This window comes from Hyperolius riggenbachi, chromosome 1, assembly GCF_040937935.1.
Source record: "Hyperolius riggenbachi isolate aHypRig1 chromosome 1, aHypRig1.pri, whole genome shotgun sequence".
NCBI classification, from domain to species: domain Eukaryota; kingdom Metazoa; phylum Chordata; class Amphibia; order Anura; family Hyperoliidae; genus Hyperolius; species Hyperolius riggenbachi.
The window spans coordinates 383,480,957-383,502,913 of record NC_090646.1 but is presented as its reverse complement, the minus strand read 5'-3'; the positions used below and the strand labels follow the sequence as shown (position 1 = coordinate 383,502,913).

Genomic DNA, 21,957 nt, shown 5'->3' with positions numbered 1-21,957 from the left:
CAGGGCCCCTGCACACTCTGTATGACTCACAACACTTGCTATGTCTTGTTTGTAAACACTGCCTAAAACTGGCAATTACAAGCCAGGATTGCAGCAGGAAGTGGCAGAAACAGCACAGAGGGGCCTAGGAGAACATAATGAATAGAATGGTATGCTTTTTATTGTAAGAATTTTAGAGTACAGATTCTCTTTAACCACTTGAGGACCCACCCTTTACCCCCCCTTAACGACCAGCGCTGTTGTTGCTGATCTGTGCTGGGTGGGCTCTCCAGCCCCCAGCACAGATCAGCGTGCAGGCAGAGCGACCAGATCGCCCCCCTTTTTTCCCCACTAGGGGGATGATGTGCTGGGGGGGTCTGATCGCTCCTGCCTGCGGGTGTTGCGGGGGGGGGGGGGCACCTCAAAGCCCCCCTCCACGGCGAAATCCTCCCCCTCCCTCTCCTACCTGGCCCCCCTGGTGTTCCGGGCTGCACAGGACGCTATCCGTCCTGTGCAGCCAGTGACGGGACGTCCCCTGTCACATGGCGGTGATCCCCGGCCGCTGATTGGCTGGGGATCGCTGATCTGCCTTACGGCGCTGCTGCGCAGCAGCGCCGTACAAATGTAAACAAAGCGGATTATTTCCGCTTGTGTTTACATTTAGCCTGCGAGCCGCCATCGGCGGCCCGCAGGCTATTCACGGAGCCATACGCCGTGAATTGACAGGAAGCAGCCGCTCGCACGAGCGGCTGCTTCCTGATTAATCAGCCTGCAGCTGGCGACGCAATACTGCGTCGCTGGTCCTGCAGCTGCCACTTTGCCGACGCGCGTTATGAGTGCGCGGTCGGCAAGTGGTTAAAGGGGAATAAATATGGCAGCCTCTGTATACCTCTCGATACAGTTGTCCTTTAAGGCAATTCTGCACAAAGTTGTCAGTCTTGCAGTGTTCCATCTAGCATGAGTAGTACTTCTGAAAACACTGCACTAACTTTTCAGCAATCTTCACTATAATCTGATATGACCCAGATAAGGGCTGAAAACGTTTACCAACTAATAGCAAACACTTTTGAAACAAATCCACTCCATATTAGCTGGAAAATCTGTAAAAAAAAAAAATGTGAATCTAACCTAGTGTGTAATTCCACTTGTTAATAGCAGCAACGGAAGATTGAACTAAATATTTATGGCGGAGTTACTGTTTAGCAACAAGCTGCTGATGCCCTGCTCGATTTATCATTTGGTATTTGTAAATTTTCCAGACAAAACTAGTTTGCTGAAATAAAATCAAATGGGCGTCACTTCCTTTACTGTATTTGCTTCATACGCACTAGGGAAATATTGAAGTGAGCATATTTGATGCTTCAGCGCATTTTATATATATTCTGTAATTTGAACACAGTAATGGTAAGAGAAATGCTCTCAGCTGCAGCATTCATGCAGTTCTAAACGCAAAGCAATTAAGTCATAATCTGCTTTATGTTCATTCATTCATCTGATCAGCCTCCCTCCAGGACGGTCTAGTCACAGCGGGTAGGGCCACCAACAGAATACAAACTTGCCAAGATAAATGTTTTCCATCATGAATTTACATGCATGCCTAATGAGATGGGCATCATTTCTTGTGCTCCATATAGAACTTCGTTTTTCTAAAAGATTTGTAATGAAAATATTTCACGACCTGTTGACATATTCATGTGGTGATTTGCCTCAGGGAGCTTTTGGTTTTCAGAATGGACTTGGCACAACCATTAAGGAGGAGGAAGCTCAGCAAGCCGACTAAAAGGTAAAACCAGGGCTAGCTCGCAACTGACACTTCATCTCAGGCTCTCATTTTTATGCATATTCTATGCATTATATCATCCTTTGTAGCACACAGTTTTTTTCATTGCACATAAATCATTTTTGCTGCATTATTATTTTTTATAAATTGTCTATTGATGGGTTTGAAAAACTGGTGCCAGTGTCACATATTGCTTTGAAAGACAGCAACATGAAGACAGAAACAGAAGTCTGTAAGCTGTCCAAACTCCTCCTTATATCCCATCATTGCCCACATGAGGTAGTCAGGGCGGAGCTGGGAGGAGGTACCAGTTATATTTTCATGTGTACACAGAGCTGCTGTATGCGGCTGCTGGGATATTAACTTTCTGTGACCAGTACTAAGCAATAATCAAACATGTTGAGACTCTGTTTTAAGTTAGAATTCTGACTATTGCCAGGGAATTAGTCAGCGGTACCACCTTGAGGAATAATAGACTCTGCTTGGAAAAATGATTGTTAGCAAAACAAGAGATGTACACAGTTTCTGGCAGGTCATTTAAACTATAGACAAGACAAACTATATTTTCTTTGCTTCTAATGTTCTTGTAATTATCCGTACTGCACAACCAATCCATTATATCATACTTTTTTCCCGCTTCAGTGTCTCTTTACCTACCTAAAGACCGCCCCCACGTCAATGGGTGTGGCAACGGCGGCAGCCCCAGGACCGCTTAATGCCAATTGGCGTCAAGTCCTGGGGCCAGCTACTGCTGGAGAGAGCGCGCAGGCTGCGCGCGCATCTCCTGCTTGAGGAGCTCCGCCCCACCTTCAGTTTTCTGAAGGAGACTGTTAGACAGCAAAACTGCTGTCTTTTTACTAAGTACAGCCCTGTGATCAGCAGCAGTGCTGTACTGTGGACAGCCATGTGACACAGCTGTCCCCCTGGGGCACAAGAGAGCGATCGGCTCTCATAGGCTGTTTGGCTGGGGGGAGGGATTTTTTTTTTTAAATAAACTAATAGTAAAAAATATTAAACAAATAAGAACAAATATTTATTTAAAAAAAAAACATGGGGGTGGGGGGGGGGGTAGCTCTGTTGGTGGGGGGAAATCACTAGTGTGCTGTGTTGTGCGCCCCTGCAGCTTGGCCTTAAAGCTGCAGTGGCCAATTTAACTAAAATAGCCTGGTCTTTAGGGGGGTTTAGCTGTGGTTCTGAAGTGGTTAAAGTGGAACAGTCAGCCATACTATCTCAGAAAAAACACATAAGTAGATAAATACTTGCTCTACTTACATAACATATGTATTGCACTGTCCACATTTTGATTTTAGTGATTTTTCTATAATAAAAAAAAAATCCTTCTTAGGTTTTTCCATTTTGTCTATGTCTATCTTGAAGCCAATCCTGACATAATTTGCTTCCTTACTCTGTCTGTGTAACATTGCCCGCCCCCCTCCCAGACAGACACTCCCACCCAGCTCTGCAGTAGAAAGTACATTGAGAAATATTGGCCAATCAGAGAGGAACAGAGGTGTGGGAAGGGAAAACCGGATGGAAAGAGGCATCAGCCAATCAGGCTGCATTAGTTAAGTCTGAGTGGAAAGTGAAGAAGAAAAAAAGAAAACCCAGCATGCCCTGAAACTTCCTTTGTGCAGCAAATGTACCAAATAGGAGCCAGGGAAACTGGGGAATGCTGTTTTATGGAGAAGAAAAATAAGAGTGATTTTTAACTTTTTGATTGCCTGATTAGCATCTTTATTACTTGTTTACCAGGTAAATATAAAGAATTGATTTTTTATTTTATGCGCGACAGCTACAGGTATTCAAGTTTGTCTGAGCATATGAGGTCTCCCAAAATGCATCACTGCATTGATGAGCAGTGATGCATTGTGGGAGACCGTATTTAACAAACCTGAATCACAAATACCTTTTTTTTTTTTTTTTTTTTTTTTTTAAGTCTCTTTATGCAATAAGGCAAGTCTATCTGTTTGTTATAAATAACTTATCTGCAGCTAGCATGATATGACACATTGGAGTAGTAGTAGAGGGTTGGTCATTGGTCGGCTCTTGTGATCCTCAAGAGTTAAACAAGAAAATGTGTGGAATAATGGGAATCTCTCTCTTGTACATTATTTTGATGAGCTTCTGCACCTCCTTCCATCCAACCACTTAGCCTGAAGTGATTTACAGGAGACGTTTGGTTGCTATGCTACTATACTTCTTAATGGATTTTTTCATGCTTCATTAAAACCAACCTGCTAATATTTTACAATTCACTAGTGTTAAAATATATAATTTGTTATAAAGTCATATTGCCGAAAGGGCCATATGACCTTGTCCCTTATTACTTTTCTGTGCCCTTTTCATCAGCTTCCTTTTATAATGTTACGGCATAAAAAAAAAATAGTATTTTTGGTTTAGTGGACCTAATACCTAGGTGGTCAGACATGACTAATGGGTTGATAACCATCTGCTAATTTACTGGGTTTTATAACATGCTAAAGCTAGATAAGGATACTCTTTATAATATAGCACAAAGTCCAGAAGTGTATGGCTTGATGCCTAGCAGGCTTGCTAGTGCTGTACTTGTAAAATGCTTAAAATTGATGCACCTGCACACTATTTTCATAGAGACTCATTAAATGTTTAATAGGACTGTCGGGAACTGTTGTGAACAAGGTCACTTGGAGGTTTGTTAACTGTTCTTGATTGGGAGTGTTTTATGAAGTGTCACTAACACAACACAGAGGCTATAAGAAGATTGAGTTTTTGACACTAGGCATTTGCCTTTATCCAAAAGGCTTGGATCTGTCCAGCGCCACAGATTTTTGATTGCCTCATTGCATTTATGTACCAACACATGACTTGAATGAGATATTGCTTAGTTGCCAAATATTACTTTGATTTTTTTTCAATGGATTTTGGTTGCATCAGTACAATAATGCATCAACATATGGACATGTGACTTAAAAAGATGTTGCTTAGTAGCCAAAAATTGTTTCTTTTACAGATACATTGATATATGTTAGTGGTACTTATAAAAGGAGAATTTTTGAGGCACAGAGTCCACAATTGACTTGAACTAAAGCCCCCTCAAGTATCCCCCCCCCCACCCCCCAGACACACCACCACCATAGGGAATTATAGTCTTGCTTGGTCACCTTAAATCTACACACAATTTCTGGTGAAAAATATGTAACCTGCTGGCTTACTTTTTTATCTGCATATTAAGTATCTAAGAGTTTTCATGGGATTGGGTTAAAAGTAAACAGACCGTGAAAAAGCAAAATCACTGTGAAATTTCTTGCACCAAAAAAAACAAGAAAAAAAACAAACAAAACAAAACCGCTAAGCAACTGCTTAGTGATTGAGAAGATTGTGTTTGGTTTCAGTGCGAAATAACCCTAAGGCTCCTTGCACACTAAGCACGCAACGCTGCCAAAGAGTTGCATTGCAGACATGCAATGGGAAGCATTGTGACACATACAGTGAAGCATACAGTACCAATTCTGCTTCATGGCCACTGTGAACGCACACGTTACCCTGTATACACACTGCATGCAGCTGGTTATACCGACAGAACACAGCACATCGCACATGATGTGGTAACCCCATAGAAATATTATTACATGTGATGTGATCTAACTATCCATCCATCTACATACCATAAAAAGGCCCTCCTATTAAATGACAGATGACAGGCCAATAGAAGGCCACCACTCCCCCACCCAGCGTGTGCACGGCCAAGTCCCATGGCCGCAAGCTCCCCGCGCCTGTCCCACACCCGTGCGCTGTGCATTCGGGCCAGGCACTATGCGTGGACAAGAACACAGGAGGACACAGGGAAGTCATTATATAGGAGATAGATAGATAGATAGATAGAGATACATACATACGTGCACACACAGTATATATGTTGATAGCAGAGCAGTGTGAAAACAAAGTCAGTTATTTAATATAAGGAAAATATGCTTTTGAATAAGAGAATAACCAGTTATATATTGCTCACATCTAGGGCCTGATTCACAAAGCGGTGCAAAGTGTTTGCACGCGAGTGAAAACCCCTTTATCACGCCTAAACTCAGTTTTGCAAAGTTTTGCGCAGCACCCGGCGCTTCGCGCGAAGCTCCCATTAAGCCCTATGGGACTTTGCGCGCGCATACGCGCGGTAGCTTCGCGTGAGTTAGAGCACAAAGCGGTGATAACTTTGCTAGTGCAAAGGTTATCACGCCTAAAGTCTTTTAGGCGTGATAACTGAGTTATCACCGCTTTGTGAATCAGGCCCCTAGTCTAGATAGGTGTCCAGCAGTAATTGGAATGGTTTAAAGAGACTCTGAAGCCAGATTAAAAATGGCTTTTTACCTTATATTCATCTGAGGCATGTTTGCCCCTGCTAAAACGGCGCTACCCCGCGGCAGAACGAGAGGTCTTTACCCCCCCAAATCCCCTCCGTGGTGCCCGGGGATCGCTTCCTGTAGAGGCAGAGCTTTCAGCAGCAGCTCTGCCTCTACACGCATCTATCAGCGCGTATCTCTGCCTCTCCCCTGCCCCTCTCAGTCTTCTTTCACTGAGAGGGGCAGGGGAGAGGCAGAGATCCGCCGGCTGATAGACACGCATGGAGGCAGAGCTACAGCCGAAAGCTCTGCCTCCATGAGCAGCAAAATCCGCGACCAAGAAAGTCGTGGATTTTGCAGGAGGGATTTGGGGGTAAATACCCCTCTTTCTGCCGTGAGATAGCGCCGTTTTAGCAGGGGCAAACATGCCTCAGATGAATAGAAGGTAAAAAGCCATTTTTAATCTGGCTTCAGAGTCTCTAAGTATTAAAAGATTAAGTAAGCATTTTGACTTCTGATTTACTGTAGGTTGCTGTCTTGTATAAACTAGTAGGAACACTCTTCTTTTATGGCTCTTATCCACAGTGCTGAGCCATAAATACTGTAAGTCATTGTGTATTATGATGTGATAATCCGTAGCTGGTGGGGAAATCCTATTGCAAGTCATTAAAATGTGCTGCTTTATATCCAATGTATTGCCAGTAGAGAGCTGCATCTTTATATAAACTAAATTGGATTGTTAAAATATTTTGATTGAAGCATAAAAGATAGGTTGGCTCCTTTGCTACATATGCTGTGGGCAACTTCAGCATTTTCTTGTATTTGTATTACAAATGTATTTGTCAAGTTTAATGTTTTTTTTATTTTTAAGCATCTTACAAAGAACACACCTTGAATGGGCTCACAATCTAATGTCCCTACTACATTAATATACAAATATGTTCTGGGTTAGAGATGATCAAAGAGATACTAAGAATACCTGGTTGCGTGCAAAAGTAGTGCAGATTGTAAACTTGGAATTAGACCAATCAGATTATTTTCCCCTAAATCATTAAACACTTACCAACTGTAATACTCACGTGGCTGTGCTCGGTCCTTGGCGTCACCCCCGCGTGGTTCAGTCCTGGATTTGGCGTCCTCCTGTGTCTGTGCGCGCACATTGCCGGCTGTGGTTTAGTGACAGTGGTTAGGGGCGTGTGTAGATTTATGCAGAATGGCATCAATCTTCGTGTGCACATATGCAAGGTTTTGGTGAACGTTCATGCACATGCGTGGCGTACAAAATGATGCGCCCAAGTGCCTGTCTGCCACTATAAAAGGCCTGTTCTGCCAGCATCTAGTGCTGCTTGTTCTAAAAGCTAGTCTGGTTGCTCTGCAGTTTGCTCCTGACCACCAGTTCCAGTTTGATCTTCCTGTTGTGACCCGGCCTGTTTGACTATCCTGATAGTCTCCTCCTGATTGACCTCTGCTTGTTACTGGACTCTGCTATCTGCCTGCCCTGACTCAGATTGTTCTTTGGATTCTGATACTCTCCTGGTAACTCCACAGCGAGGTGTCAGAGTCCTCTCGAACCACTAGCTAAGGCTATCCTAGTAGTGACCTGGTGGGCACTAGGCAGCAAAGCCCATCATCCCTTGAGGGGTGTGCTCGTGAAGACCCGGAGTCACTTAGACCTAACTCCTGGGTAACGTCTCTGACACTAGTGGAAGGGTTAACGATGTCTGAAGACATAGCACCAACCATTTGGCAGTGCAAGATAGATACATAGTACACAGTCATATCACAAAGGCAATGACAGGTGAATAGGTTAATTGAAGTGACAGGTATAGAAGTATCAGGAGTTCCAGCAAACCCATACAGATATACCATGAAATGGACAATATACGAAAATTAGTCAAATGAAATCGCAGAGCATGGCTGCACAAAGCACAGGCTCGATTCATAAACAGCAGTGCGATAAATAAAAACTTGTCGGGAAAATACCGCACTCGGTATTTTCCTGGTCTGTGTGCTAATTCATAAAGATTTCCCCAGCTGCCCTTGGAGCTCGGTAAATTACCACAGCCCATTGAGCGGTAGAGTAGAGCAGTGTCTCTCTTTGCCCTGCAGAAATGAATCACAGACGGCTCTCTCTGGCTCTCTCCACTGATGACTCAGACAGACGAGTCACACAGTCTTTCCCTGCCTGCTTAAATGATTCAGTTGAAAGGATCCGCACCGTCTAAAACATAGGTATTTATTAACCTTCCTGGCGGTAAGCCCGAGCTGAGCTCGGGTTATGCTGCGCAGGAAGATATCTCAGCCCCTGGTGGAGCGATTTGCTCCATTTAAAATGCTGTACGCGCAGCTAGCACTTTGCTAGCCGCGCGTACAGCTCGATCGCCGCCGCTGTGCGGCGATCGCCCGTACGCAGCGGCGCAAGAGGGCCCCCCCCCCTGCCAGAGCCCTGCGCTGCCCGGACTAATGAGTTCCGGGCAGCGCTATGGGCTGGATCGGAGGTGTCTGACGTCAGGACGTCGGCTGACGTCCATGACGTCATTCTGATCGTCGCCATGGCGACAGGAGAAGCCAAACAGGGGAACGCGTTATATACGCGTTCCCCTGTTTGCTATTGATGCCGGCGACGATCGCACTAGAGGGACACATGCGCCCTCTAGTGGTGTTTCATGTAGCTACCACTCTGGTAGCTTTACATGAAACACAAAAAAAATAATAAAAAAAAAACGGATTTTTGCCAATCTGGCAAAAAAAATAACCGCCAGGAGGGTTAAAGCTCTTTAAAATGACATAAAAAAAGTCAAAGTGCGCTCCGGATCACCATTGACGCACAGCGTTTCGGATATAATCCTTCCTCGGAATGGTTCCAGTACACACTGTCATAATCACACATGCTATGTTACTTAAGTACACAGGTAGAGGACCTGATGGAAAACTGCAACATGTCTCAACAATTTGCATACATGCATATTCATACCAGCAAGGGCCAATGAAAATGTATCAAAATGTAAACAAAGCAGATAACACCATGTAGGAGAACAATCAGATCAGAAAACTTGCATCAGGCGGATCAAACAATGGGAGTACCTCCAGAGGTTCCATGCGTTGAAGGCACTTCCTCATTCCCCCAAGATACGTAATATGCAAGTTTTCTGATCTGATGTGACATATGCATGTATGCAAATTGTTGAGACATGTTGCAGTTTTCCATCAGGTCCTCTACCTGTGTACTTAAGTAACATAGCATGTGTGATTATGACAGTGTGTACTGGAACCATTCTGAGGAAGGATTATATCCGAAACGCTGTGCGTCAATGGTGATCCGGAGCACACTTTGACTTTTATGTCATTTTAAAGAGCTTTAATAAATACCTATGTTTTAGACGGTGCGGATCCTTTCAACTGATACATGTGATCCCTGTGACTCCAGGGGTGATCCCGGCACGTCGCTCAATCCATCGGTGCAGATGTAACTATATCACTTGCTTAAATGATTCACACAGAGGGCTCTCTGGCTCTCTCCACTGATGACTCAAACAGACTTCGGCTCTCTGCACTTTTGCATTCATCAGAGCTGTCAGAGCTGTCGGTAACTTGTTATCGCCTCACTAGAGGTGTCGGTAACTACCGCCAGGCTTACCGCTTGTTGAAGGCTTTATGAATTGACATTTGCTGACAATTTACTGACATGTGTTGTCGGTAACTGCAGCCAAGTCGGTAATTTATCTCCCTGGTCGGTAATGTCAGCTTTTCATGCAGTAACAGCCTTTATGAATTGACATTTTGCTAAGTGGTCGGTAAAGTCTGCTGTTTTCATGTTTTCAGCATTACCGCATGAGGTAATGCTTTATGAATCGAGGCCGTTGGGAGTAAAACTTCAGATACGCAGATAATATTTATCTCAGAGGGAGTCCACAATACTAGGCATCACATCCAAATCGTAAATAACTGGGTCAGTGCTATTCCGCCAAGAGCTCAAGACCTTATTAACCTTAGAGCCCCCCTTGCCTACCAAGATGGTTTATACAGAGGAAGGAAGTATTAACCAGCTGCACCCATAAAGGGAGAGGGACTCAGATGTCTTTTAACATTCTACAGCGATAGAATTTTTTTGGCATAGAAAATAATAATGTGACCAAAAGTTTTCCATTATTATTCAGCGGCCAATCTACTATCAATCTGAGCAGGCATGACTTGTACAAAGGAACAACAGGAAGGTTTAACTTACCTTTCAAAAAAAAACAACAAACTCCAACAACAATTTTGGCCCAGAGCGTTTGGATAAGCGGACAGTCCCATGCCATATGTTTAAACATGCCTGGGTGATTGCCACAGCGCCAACATATATCACTCACATTACCAGAAAATGTGGATATTTTAAACGGGAGTAAAATAGATCTGGTGGAACAAGCGGAGTTGAATCAGTTTATGCTTTGAACAGTTTACCATCTTCATGTAAGTTTCTTCGAAGTCAGACCATTCCTCCACCTATATACCCTCCCACAATTATTGAATTTTAGTCATTCTGTGTACATATTTATATTCAATTAGATTACAGTAGTTTCTAGTAAAAAGCTTATCAGTATTTTCCCTACTAAGATAGAAAATCCAATCAGTGAAATGGTAAAGCCTCAAAACTAAACAAGGTAAATTCTAATAGCAACAACGGTGGTAAACTAATATGAGGATGAAAGCAAAGTAGTGAACAGAAAAACCTTCTGAAATGTAATTTGAACTGATTTCTTCCAGCCCTGTCTGGATTGAGTTAGTAGGAGGGCCAAACACGCATGACCATTTGACACCCAAAGCTGGAAGAATAGGCTAGACTACGCTTCCCAACATTAGAATATATGTGGCTGAAAATGGTAGGGAAGGGTTGTGACAGTGGATGGGACAAGGAGGAAGCATGTTTTATCTGGGCAGCTGCTCTAGTTTTGTTCTATCTTTATTTGCCATTGTCTTGATCAATTGCACTAGTCTTCCTGTGCAAATGTCTACTAGTTCAAATGTAATGATATTACAACACAGACTTTATTGCGGGATACTATTATTTGTAGTTAAACGACTTCTTGCAACAGATAAGGTCGTTTGTACAAACGCTCTCCACACATCTAGAAGGCCTGATAGCTGTACATTTGCCATATATTTGTCATACACATGTGTAGGTTGAAGACTTTACAGTCCATTCAGCAAGGGAACAATAAGGTAAGTGGGAGAAGTACTTCATATCTGTTTGCAACATGTAGTTTTTATTACAAGACTTTATGATTATTGAGTAAATGTGGTGTGAAAGTACCAGCACTCTGGCAGTGGTCTGTTTATAATTGATGCAAGAAGGACCAAGTGGACAAGCAAAGATTCCAGCTAAGATTAATTAGGTCTGAAATGTCATGTTTCTGTGGTGCAGCTAAGAAAACAAGTATCTGGTTTGATGCGGTGAACAATTTTGTCATAATCATTTCCTGCAAATGTGCGATTATTAAAGAGAACCCGAGGTGGGTTTGAAGAATATTATCTGCATACAGAGGATGGATCTGCCTATACAGCCTAGCCTCTTTTGCTATCCCAAACCCCCCTAAGGTCCCCCTGCGCTCTGCAATCCCTCATAAATCACAGCCACGCTGCTGACAAACAGCTTGTCAGAGCTGGCTGTGTTCATCTCTATAGTGTCAGTCTGCTGCTCTCCCCGCCTCCTGCAGAAATCCAGTCCCCGCCTGCATCCCTTACCTCCCTGCTGATTTGAGGGAAGGGACGGGGGCAGGGACCGGAGCTATGCAGGAGGCGGGGAAGGAGCTGAGACTGACACTACAGATGTAAACACAGCCTCACAGCACTGCTGTGATTTATGAGGGATTGCAGAGTGCAGGGGGACCTTAGTGGGGTTTGGGATAGCAACAGAGGCTGGGCTGTATAGGCAGATCCAGCCTCTGTATGCAGATAGCATTCTTTAAACACACCTCGGGTTCTCTTTAAGGTGTATGGCCCTGATTCTGTGGTAAGATTGTCATGCACAGGCAGCAAACACCAAAACACCGGTGGAGCCTCACCCGCCAACCTAATAGTGCCATGTGCGTTACTGGGACAACACATGCATAGTCCTTAGCAATTGTCTGTGTTTCAGCTAACAAAGGAGGTAAATACTACACTACTTTTTAGTTTTGCCATTAAAGGAATACTATTGATTCACATATTTTTTTCAATTGACACAGGAATGGTTTGGGAAGTGCTGCTAAGTACTGGTGTATACATTTTAGTGGCAACTTCTTTGTTTACTGTTATCAAAATACATTCAAACTTTACTGATGCCAAAACTGACTGCTGACTAAGCCATGAGGAGAGGGGAAATTCCCCTCACACTTGATCAGTTATGTGTAGCTCTGTGTGTGACAGAGAAGAGAGCTCCCAACAGCTGCAGCTCCTGTGTCCTGTGCTTCTGACTGATGTGTCTGAAGAGAGCAGAGGAAATGTAACTAATTGTCACAGCTTTTCATACTGTTTTTACTTTCAGAGTTTGATATGTTTGATATTTGCTTTCTGTAGTCTGATATGCAACTCTGGCTGTGCATTGAAGCAGACACCCCTTCTGCAATGGATTTGTCCCAATATAGCTAAATCCTACCCTCAATAAATTACAGTTTTTGCCTCTGATATTTAACATGAAAAATAGGAAAATGTTTACACAGCTACTTAAACATTATTTGCACACTGTCATTTTAGAACACTTGGGTATCGATAGTATTCCTTTAAGTGCAATGTAAATGCAACACAACCCTGACAGTGAACTGAATCTAAAGCTAACCGGCCAATTAATTTTCTACAACAAGAAAAGGCCTGCACTACTTAGAGTGTATTTATTACGCACCATAGATGTGTTTTTTTTTATTTTATTAGACTTTTTTAATATGTTAATATCAACTGACAGTTCAGGGTTGCTTCCCATCTGGCTTTGGATAGAGTGCTCTGGAAATTGGGCCTCTTCCACTCTGTCAGATGTATGTAGCATAGGTAATGGAAGCATGATATAGAATAATCATACTTAACCTTCTCTGATAGCTCACACAGCTCCTGATTTGTTGCAATATCATTTAATCCTGCAACTATTGCAGAATATGCTGTTGGCTACTGGAGAAGGTCACCATTACTCTGCAGCAAGCATATAAGAAATGCAATGGAGGTTTGAGGAGACCCTCTATTGTAGGGGAACATAAGGACCTACATAATTGGAAACACCTAAGGACCTACATAATGTAGGTAAGCATACGGGCACTTGTAATGTGAAGTACGAGAACTTCTACAAAATGTGGATCGTCTGATGAACTGCATATTGATGGCACAAGTAGATCTGCATAAGGAGCAGGGAGTCTGAGGAGCTGCACTCGGAGGTACATAGAATGATATACTGTGAGGCCTCTGGCCTCATGGATCCACCACTTTATATCAGTTCCTATGCCCCAACCTCCACCGCAGTCTTCACCCTATGTAGTGTGTCCCTGCTTAGCTTTGGGAGACAAGTTGCATCTATCCTGCACAAGGTCCTAATGTGCAAGGAATAAAAACTGAAGGCTGCAAGACAGTGGTACCACAAGGACTAACTAGGCAGGGATACAGGCAATTAGCATAGTCAAACAACAGTTCAGGGTCATACACAGTAATCAGATGGCAGTGAGCGGAGTATACAATATCGTAGTCAGCAAGCCAGAAGTCATAAACAAAGAGACAATAATAACAGGTACAAGGGATGAGACAGAAGAGTGGTCACACTAGTACAGGTAGGTCCGTACAGCAAGCAGAAGGATAATCAGGTAACAAGCAAGTATCCGGCAAGCTAACAGGCAGGGGATGCAAAGGTACGACCAGCAGCTAGCTCTAGTGACTTAATGCTATCACAGCCAACTAACAACTGTGTCATCCATGTTTAAATACTGTGTATAGTGTAGGCACCAATTGCTCCAATGTTACCTTATCAAGGGAGATCTTTCTTGCACACACAGCTTCAATTATTGTAATAAGCCACATTTGCATTCAGTACAGTTTTGGTGTGAAATGAGGTTTCGTCAGCTAAAATCCTGGCTTACACTTCTCAAAGGACCAAAAGCAAGTTTGAGGAGTCTGTTTAAACCTATGTGGGTGGGGCTGCTACTTTTGCTTTAATTACATCCTGCTGTACACTCTGCAAGGGTAGAGGAACAAACAATCTCTCTGAGAACATTACATCCCACAGCACTGGCAGTCTGAAGAGCAGTAAGTGGTTACTGTCTGGGCTTTTGGTCAAGTACTTTAGAAGATATTTATTTAAATACCAGCTAATCAAGCAGCTCCTACACATACAAAAACAAGTTCTGCATCTGAGTGTCTACAGGTGTGCCTGGAGAGTAGCTATGAGGTCAAATCAGAAATACCCATGATTCAAATACTGTTATTATGCCTATGTTGTTAATACACTTGAGTATCTACGAGTTACTTAAAGTGGATCCGAGATGAACTTTTACTCATTGCATAATTGTGTTCCTTTCCTATTGTTTATAAGGCATTTCTCCAGCCAAATACTTTGTTTTTGTTTTAATACTCTAATTCCCTATAAACTAAAGAAGCCACGCCCACAGGTTTTCAGAGAGCCAAGGCACTTTCAGACAGTAGCAAGGGCTCATGGGAGCTCAGTCTGGGCAGGAGGGGGGGGGGGAGGTATTACTAGCCAGAGATTTCAGAGGCAGAGGGGAGGGGAGATTAGGTTTTTTTGCTCAAGATGCAGATAAGCCTGCTTCTGTGTAATGTTTACAAACAACATGGCTGCTGTCATTGTATCAAAGGAACAATCAATCATATTCTATTAAAGCCGTTTGCAGCTAGATTTGCTGTGTAAACTATCTAAACTTTAGATAAGATATATAGACAAGTTACTTGTTATAGTTAGTTTTTCATCTCGGATCTGCTTTAAGCTGAATACTCAACTTGCGACCCAGAAAGATGGATCCCAGCAACGTCACTCGACGACAGGCACTCTCCGATCCATCTTTCTGGTGTGTACACTTGTGACGGCACACGATGGGCGAGAACAGGAAGTCAAGAGATTGTGGTACTTTTGGTGGAGTCAGTTCCACCGATTCACCGTGACTGTCGTTATGCCTGCGTGTCGGAAAACGAAGTTTGCCTAGTCCCATGCCTGTACGCGCATTGCAAGATCGTGGAAACGTTTGTTCGTCACTCAAAAAAAGCCAGCCGTTGGAAAAATCGCAAGGTGGGTACGAGCCTGTACTCTGAGCTCAAGATAATCTAAGGATTTTAGACAAAAGGGTTTCATGCAGTGTATGAATCACAACTGCACACATTTGCTACTTCAATCCAGGTATACCAAGGATGCATTCTCATTATCTCAAACTATACATTTAGGATTAGAAGATCGGTAAATTTAAACTGTTGCCTGTATTCCGCATATACACTCAGGTTACCCATACACTATGCAATCATTTTGACAGATTAGACGTTCGAGTCAATAAAACACGTTTTCTCCCAGGAGATACTTTTTTTCCTTGTGTAAAAAAATTATTTTCAGCATGTAGCAACTGAAAAGTACTAGAAAGTAAGTAAAAAGTAATATCAAACTTACTTTCAGTAATTTCTTTTTAATGGGAACTTTAAACTGGACCTGAACTTTTGCACAGGACAGAAGGAAAACATTGAGAAATGTACCCTGTATGTATTTAGAGAGTTTAGCCTGTCTTATTGCCCCCATCTGTGACTAATCACCAACGTTATTTGAGCTCTCAGCTGTGTCAGCTCAGGAATCTCTTCTGCCATGGCAGAGGAACTCATTTGGAAACACAGGATGTTAATATGTCTGCTTCCATAAAGGCAGGATGTAGATACAATGACCAGCACTGAAGATTTTCAAAAAAGTGTTTATTCATCAACAAAGTGAATATTCAGAGATCATCCAATTGTCACAGTATGTAAATATTGCTCTCAATGGTATATAGCTCTTAAGCTAGCCACTAACGGTCCAATTTTTAGCGAAAAATCGTTTGAGCGATCAGAAATTCTTATCGGATTGGTTGTAAATAATCTCAGTGGATGGGCACAATCGATCGATAATCGATTATAAAAACAATCGTCCAATTGAATTTTCGGCGAACCAAAATTTGGATTTTCTTTTTGGTTGTGATAGATAGGAAGTAAAGACTGGTTCATTGATGGTGTAGTGAACGATTTTTCATGCGATCAGAATTTCTGATCACTCGAACGATTTTTTGCTAGAAATTGGACCGTTAGTGGCCACCTTCAGATGCCCACAGCGCAGTAGAACACATTTGTTTTAGGGCCTGTTTCCACTACACGCAGATTGGATGCAGAATGGATGCAGAAAAACTGACTCCAATGAATGCCTATGGGAAAATCTGCATCAGAAAAATTGCATTTAGTGGAAACAGGCCCATAGACATCCATTGGAGTCAGTTTCTCTGCCTCCATTCTGCATCCAATCTGCGTGTAGTGGAAACAGGACCTTAGTGTGTTACATTGTGGCTGGATGAACAAGCACTACGGATATTCACCGTTTCAAGTGGTCTCCCAATCTTTGTCAAGTGCAGTGGTATGAAGTAGGTGTGCCATTCATACATAAAAAAAAAAGGATGTAGACACACTGCAGATTTATTGCAGGATTTGTATTAACTGTAACAAAGAAATTATTTTCTTTAAAGGAAAACTGTAAGGGGGTCGGGGGAAAATGAGTTGAAGTTACCCGGGGCTTCTAATGGTCTGCACCTGCGCCGTGCTCTCCTGGTGCCATCAGCGGGAGTGAGGACACAGCAACGCAGGCGCAGTGGTTTTCAGACTTTAAAGTCTGTAATTCCAGAAGTGAACCGGAGGCGGGGCCGGAGCATTGGGGAGTGGCTGCACCGGCACAGGATGCCTGCGGGAGACCATTAGAAGCCCCGGGTAACTTCAACTCTTTTTCCCCCAACCCCCTTACAGTATTCCTTTAAAGGTTATTATGCTGTTGCGTATCTTTTAGAGCAGAGGGGAGTTCTGAGTTCAGGTCCGCTTTAAAGGTATTTTATTGGCAAGTTTGTAACAATCTCCTTTGAATAAATTATGGAGAAAAGTTAATAGGATCTAGGCCAATGAATCTAACAAAAATTAAGGCCCTTTTCATTGTTACATTTATTTTTACAGATTAGCTATTGAATTAGTTGTAGTTTATGGCTATCTTTAGACATCCAGACAGTAGTCCAATTCTTTGTGTTGTACTAGATACTTAAGTTGCATCCTGCCAAATTCCTAGGTTCTAGTGAGAGAGAAAACTCATCCCAAATAAAGTACTCATTCCATGTGAATGAAGTGTCAGTCTGCAATTCACAGAAACTGTGTTTATGATATATTCAGCTGACCATCATTCATTGAACTATTTGTTGATATTATGTGGTGGATGGAAGTACATATTTATTTTGCTGCCTAGTTACAGGTTTTCCTTGACCGGAAATAAAATCCTTTGTAAATCACTTCAAGCAAGAAGTTTTGAAACAGGGTGATACCATTTATTGGCTAACTTCACTCCAAATCACTTCAATCACTTTAAAAAAAGCACAAAGGAAATGCAATACAATAGTCAGTGTCATTAGAAACAGCTATAAAGACCATGAAAATAGGCATACTAATCAAATTAGATGGTTTACCTAAATAATAAAGGTAGATTAGTTTCAGGCCTCAGACCACGCATAGCCTTTCCCATTGTAGAAATGAGCTTTGGAATATACATTTTTAAACAGCAAATCCTGTAAATAAAGTAAGATTTTATAGCAGGACTGTAGTGAATCAAGGTACCTACACATGTCTAAAACAATACACACGTATCCATGTAAGCTCTCTCATCTTGTAATAAGGTATTAAAGAGAAAACATACCCAAGAATTGAACTTCATCCCAATCAGTAGCTGATACCCACTTTCCCATGAGAAATCTATTCCTTTTCACAAACAGACCATCAGGGGGCGCTGTATGGCTGATTTTGTGGTGAAACCCCTTCCACAGTGATGTCAGCGCCTCACAGCTCTGAGGTCCTGACATCACACTGAGGGAGCCTTGTTGCATTGTGGGGAATAACAGCTGATTACAATTGCTAAAAAAGCAAGCAGCATCTCCTTCCAATGACATCACCTGCCCACAGTAAAAATGTCACCATGTGATAAATGTCAATGTAAATCAGGGAGAGGAAAGATTTTACAATGAGCAAACACTGACAATCATTTATACATAATTATTGTAAAAACAAAGCACTTTTTTATTAAATTATTTTCACTGGAGTTCCTCTTTAACCACTTGATGACCGCAGTGTTAAACCCCCCTAAAGACCAGGCCATTTTTCATGAAGTAGGCCACTGCAGCTTTAAGGCCTCGCTGCAGGGCTGTGCATGTCAGCACACAAGTGATTTCCCCCCCCCCACACACACACACAGAGCTCTCTGTTGGTGGGGTCTGATCGCTCCCCCAATGTTTTTTGAATAAATATTTATGTGTTTTATTTTAAATTAAAATTTTGTACTTTTTTTTTTATTTGCACAGTGGCCCCGCCCTCCCTCCACCGGCCAGCCTATCGCTGTGATCGGCTGTCATAGGCTTCAGCCTATGACAGCGGATCACCTCCGAGCCCACAGAGGGGACAGTCATGTCACATGGCTGTCCCCAGTACAGCACTGCCGTGGCTCGCAGCGCTGTACAAGCTAATTAGATGGTGAAAAGGCCGTCTAACAGTCTCCTAGTGGCGATTGCTGCTGGGAGGCTGCTACCGAATCAGCGTGCGCGATTTCCAGCAATACAAGCCCCAAGGACTTTACGCCAATCGGCATTAGGCAGTCCTGGGGCTGTTGCCACGTTCATCGGTGTGAAAACAGAAGTGGAAAAGAAATCCTGGTATGAAACCACTGCACCACCATAAATAGAGAAAAGTATAAATGCTTTATTGAACACCAAACATGTTTAAAATCAATTAAAATCCAAACAACATTCCACATTTGTGTGGATACAATATGATATCAAGTGCATTGCATCCAAAAATCAATGAATAACCCTATATGCTGCTCAATAGTGACCATCCGGGTTCATATTAGAACCCAGTATGGAGAACGGACCCGGATCCATATGCATAAAGTACAATTGGTGCCAATAAGTTAGTAAAAAGTCTAAATAAGTACATGCAAAGTGACATAGTAGCTTAGAGGGGGTGAAACCAATCAATATATGCTCATAGATATAGATCATGAGTATACATAATACATTGTCACGTAGCATCCATTTGTAGCTCTGGCTGGTACCAGTTGGAGCCTGGAACATGCACAGTCCACTTCATTTACCCTCTCTGTACGCACTCCCGAATGGCTGTGCACAGCAGCTGTGTGCGAGAGCATCTTTAACAAACTCAGTTTCAAAACGATCGGAAGTGCGTTTGCACAGGAAGATCCTGGTGATGGATTGGCTGCTACATGCAGCAGTGTGGGAGTGCGTACAGAAAGGCTGCGCCGCTGCACAGACTGTGGCCTGGACATCCAGAGCGGAAGTTGCAGCAGCAAGATGGGAGGGAAACCCGGACACAGTACAGAGCCTGAAAGTGTAAAGATAGCCTATACATCCTCCAGGTTATATATCTTTTAACTCCCCTTTCCCCTCAGGTTTGTTTTAAAGAGAATGAGGGATAAGAGTGCTGGGGAAGACGGTTTACATAAAAGCAGGAGGGCTGATTAAGGGTGCAGGTGGTGATAGAAGTTTACTGAGGGTTGGGAAGAAGGTGTGAGAATTGGCTGAGGCTGTTATTTTGGTGCAGAGAGAGATAAGGGACTGCTAGAATTCTGCAGATTGGGCAGGGTGGAGGGATGTGAGGCATGGGGTTGATGCAGAGGGGATGGAGAGGTACTAGTGACTGACTCACTCACTCACTTTTGAATTGTCCCACTCTGCTCTCTTCTCCATGACGTGTGGGTGCGGAGCTTAGTTCGATGTAGCTAGCCAGCATGGATCCTCTCTCCCCCAGCTGCCTGATGTGCAGTAAACTGTGGTAAAGGCAGAGGGGCGGAGCTAAATACATCTATAGGCGGGGCTTATGATGCAGGCTGGTCAGACAATCCTCTCGGCTCTCCCCTATCTGCCTGTACTGTGAAGTGTGAAATGTGGGGATGGCAGAGGGAAGCTAAAGGAATCTGGAGGCGAGGAAGGCTGACTTGCGGGCACATACTGTGTCTCTGTGTCCCACGCTGGTGTGATGACCCGAACACCCGGCGGGGGCGGAGCTACAGAGCCACTAGAAGTACATTGTATGTACTGTGCCTGTGGCTGCTTAGGAAGGGCTAGAGGCGGGACAGAGCATGCTTGCTCCTTTTCTATTAGCTGGGGGGCGGAGGTGACCCGCAGCGAGGAAACAGGAGCTTGAAAGCGCGGCTGTGCGCTCCTTTCCTGGCAAAGAAAAGGGCAATTAAAAATCTAATGTTATTGTAGCAGCAGTCTGCGCCTTATGACAGCCATGTCGCCTCAGGCGACTGCTTGTAGTGCCTGTGCCCTCAGGCACCCCTGAGTCCTGGTATAGAGACATTGTTCCTGTCAAGTCAAAAGTTAAAGTTCGTGTGCTCTTCTGTGCTGTGTTCTGAAGTTTTACTAAGAGTAGGATATAAGAAGTGAACCAAAGTGGGATTTATGCATATTACCTGAGTACACGGTCCTAAAGAAAGAGGAAATAACTAAGGCCTTGAAAGTTAAGAGAACCTGTCAGTATTAAAGAAGGTAAGTGAAAGAGGAGGAGTTGCATTGCGTCTTGAGATACTAAAAGTTCACTACAGTGAGAAGTGAACTGACATCTGACCAAGATACAGAGTCAACTAACTTGGAGTACAAGTTTTGCAAAAACTCTAAATTAGAGCTTATTCAGCCTAAAAGTCAAAGTGCACAAAAAGAGTTATATTGTGGGAGAGTGATTTGGGTGGTATAGCTGGGTGCATTGGTCACTTATATATTTTATTTTGTTTACTTTTATTTTTCTAATCCTTTTTGATTATTTGATTTATATTTTATTTTGTTTGTTATTGTGGGAGGAGGCCCTATCCAGACAGGTGGTGCTGAGAGTAAAGTGGGTTTGGTGGTGATATTACCAAGGGTAAAGAGTTTAAGAGAACTTCTGAGCAAGGTGAACATCCTTTTGGGATCAGCCAACGAACTGTTGAAACTATTCAGTACCATTTTGAAAACTGTCATGAGTTCCCCCAAGGTTTTGCTGAGCCATATAGCTTGGACTTGATTGCAAGGGACTGAGAACTGCTTAGGAACTGAATTGCTCAGTAGACCATCCCCTTCACCAGCCCCATGCCCCCTCAATGGTACTGTGATGTAAACATGCTGTAAAGTGGTTGATTGTTGTACAAGACCTTTGTAGCTCAACTTTCATATATCATTTGTATGTAACTTAACCTTTTTATTCCGCAGCTCTTACCGGTGCACTGGCTGTGAAGACTAGAAGATTGTGTATTTTGACCTGTGATGTGCAAGCAAGTTGTATTGTGTTGTTAAAGTGTTACGGGTTGATTGGAGCTACAGTGACCACCGTTAGGTCACAAATAAATCTTTGATAATTTCATCTGAGTCAGTGTCTGGTGGATTTCTCTCAGCCGGAGCCCAGTGCTAACAGATAAATCGGGTTACATGTTCCTCACAGAAATGGAAGTGAAAGTGTGATTTAACTGTCAGTTTATGAAATCAATTTTGTTTTGAAAACAACATATACAAGAGATCATATTTTTGATTGTTACCAAGTCTAGATTTAAAAGAGTCCCTCATCCATAAAGTTCATGAACATCATTGTATTTCAAGGGGGAAATGTACACTGTTTTTCAAGGAAAGAAAAGTCACAAAGGCAGAA

General features: G+C 43.0%; 1 long non-coding RNA gene across 2 annotated transcripts in view; it reads left to right on the top strand.

Moving 5' to 3' along the window:
* Window positions 1-21,625, top strand: part of LOC137551899 (uncharacterized) — a 33,580-nt gene extending 11,955 nt beyond the window's left edge. Inside the window, exons 3-4 of one of the 2 annotated variants that reach the window (XR_011027079.1) lie at window positions 1,709-1,762; window positions 21,525-21,625. This is a non-coding gene — a long non-coding RNA (uncharacterized lncRNA). Of the gene's footprint in view, window positions 1-1,690; window positions 1,763-21,524 lie in introns of both variants that reach the window. The other variant, XR_011027077.1, reaches the window with a different exon arrangement.
* The last annotated feature ends 332 nt before the right edge of the window (window positions 21,626-21,957 follow it).